The following is a 2197-nucleotide window of genomic DNA, read 5'->3' as shown; positions in this document are numbered from 1 at the left end:
GGAGCCCAAAGCTGGACACAGCACTCCCAAGGCAGGCTCACAAGTGCTGAATATGGAGGAATAATCACTTCTCGCAACCTGCTGGCTGCATGCTTGCTGAAACAGCCCAGTGTCTGGAGCTGAGTCACGAGGAGGAGGTGGAGGTAAGCATGGGTTAAGGATGGATATGCTGTAGGGCACTGAGGTAACACCGCTACACACGCTCCCATCGCAAGTGGGATGGCATGGTTTCGGCAAACAGGGTGTCTGCTCACAGCTTTCTGCCCCACCCTGCTGCTCAGACAGTCAAGATGCTCATGAATCACTGTAATTCAATAAGAGTGTAGTTTGCTTTCAATTGCCACAGCTGTGAGCTTCAGCACTTGCACAGATGATTCACAAAGGGCTCAGCCTCTCAGGCTCAGGGTTTGGGGAGGCCACCGGCTGCAGTGCCAGACATTGCAACCTCGTCTGTCTACAAGGGTCTTACATGCACTGTGGGAGTTGGTGGGATTTGAATTAAAACCTCAAAGGTTTCCTTTCCATCTTTTTCCTCTGTTCCTCTGCATTCTCTATGGAAGCTGTCGAGGAGCACACTGATTTGTTTGCTATTTCGTTATTGGATTTGGCTGGAGAACTGTTGTGGGGAATTGTGTGGAGGGGAGATCTCCCTCTTCTCCTTGCTCAGTTTAGGAAATGTGGCAAGGTCACCAAAGAGCGGGCAAATTTCTTCGTCAAGCCGTAGACAGATTTCATATGGGTCATGACAGGAACTCCAACCTTAATGCTACCATCACCAACAGTCTTACATGAGCTGTGAACTATTTGGCAGAAAACTGGCAGTTTTGTAACCAAAATCCAATTTTGCAGGGAAGTTAGCTTTGTGCCTTTTTTTTGGATACTGTTTTGCTGTTGTGAAAAGCAATACATATGGAGGCCCATTAGAGCCTAAGGCTATTGTTGATATAGTCTTGACTCATTCTTGGCACTCCTTCTTCATCTTCCTTCGATAGCTCAGCTGGTAGAGCGGAGGACTGTAGGCTGTTTCTAGAGAGTAATCCTTAGGTCGCTGGTTCAATTCCGGCTCGAAGGAAAGGTTTTGGGTTTTGTTTTTCACTTATTTCTGGAATTTACAACTTTGCAGAACTGCCCTTTCCAACCATATGCCACTCTACATCCCGTGAGAAATTTAGTCTCTTTAAAACATATCCCTTTCAAGGATTTAATTTCCACTATCATCCTTGTCTGCTTCATCTGGTTCTTACAACTGTGGTGCTTTGACCGTTGCCACCTGTCTACCTAATCAGTTGATGCCCATCATATGAGCTTCTCTTCTGCAGGGGCTCAACACCTCCCACAGACCCTTGTTAGCTAGAGCAGATGCACAGTCCAGAGCTTGCAGAGCCTCTTTTAGCTGAGATAGGTGTGGAAAATGGGAGGAGGTCCAGTTACTGGGTCCTCCTTGTTGCTGGTTTCACCCCTTTTCCTATCCTGTTCTTACATTTTGAAGTTCTGAGGTTTTGAGGGGGACAACAACTGAGAGAGATGGGGAAGAAAAGTGGTTTTGTGAGGACAGGAACACCATGGTTGTTCAGGTCTAGATACTTTCCCGAGACAGCCACTACACGTAATTGTAATCATTGGTGAGAGGTTATGAATACCCCTGTGCACGCTGCTTTGAGGTGCATCATTTCCACGCACTGCCCATTTCAATGAAGAATTGTAAAGGTTGAGGCTGGTTACACAGGAAATGGGTAAGAAAGAGGCAGTAGAACTGTATGAAAGGAGTCTGCAGGCCAGGTTAACGAGGCGTTCTAAGAACTCATTCATAAGGAAACCAACATCAGAAACTTTCAGAGAGTAGAAAATGGGGCACTGTGATCTGTTAAAGAAAAATTTGTTTCACACAGGAAACTGACTCATGGAAGTCACTTTCACGAGACACAATTGGCTCTGAGAGGTCTGTAAGAAGCTTTATTAAAGAAAATATTAGAGGTTTTTAGATGTCTACATTAGATGAGACGACATTAGGGATCCAAATCCCAAAGCTCATGCAAAGCGTCTCCTCATGCAAAGCATGGTGCTAAGCCAAACAAAGATAGGAGAAGAAGGCGACACCTTTGTTCAGTTGTACACCTTTCAGTCTGTTATAAATATATTAGTATTGCTTAATGAGAAATATTTGCTGGAAGTTGGAGTCAAACGCATCAAGAAACCA

The 2197-nt window shown here is 45.2% G+C and overlaps 1 non-coding gene across 1 annotated transcript; it reads left to right on the top strand.

Moving 5' to 3' along the window:
- The first annotated feature begins 982 nt into the window (after positions 1-982).
- Positions 983-1072, top strand: TRNAY-GUA. The gene is given in 2 exon segments: positions 983-1019; positions 1037-1072. It is a non-coding gene; the product is annotated as a tRNA-Tyr (tRNA).
- The last annotated feature ends 1125 nt before the right edge of the window (positions 1073-2197 follow it).

The sequence above is a fragment of the Egretta garzetta genome, unplaced genomic scaffold (assembly GCF_000687185.1).
Source record: "Egretta garzetta isolate BGI_Z169 unplaced genomic scaffold, ASM68718v1 scaffold14, whole genome shotgun sequence".
Taxonomy (NCBI): domain Eukaryota; kingdom Metazoa; phylum Chordata; class Aves; order Pelecaniformes; family Ardeidae; genus Egretta; species Egretta garzetta.
Note: the sequence above shows the minus strand (reverse complement) of the source record. Positions and strands in the feature narration are given on the sequence as shown.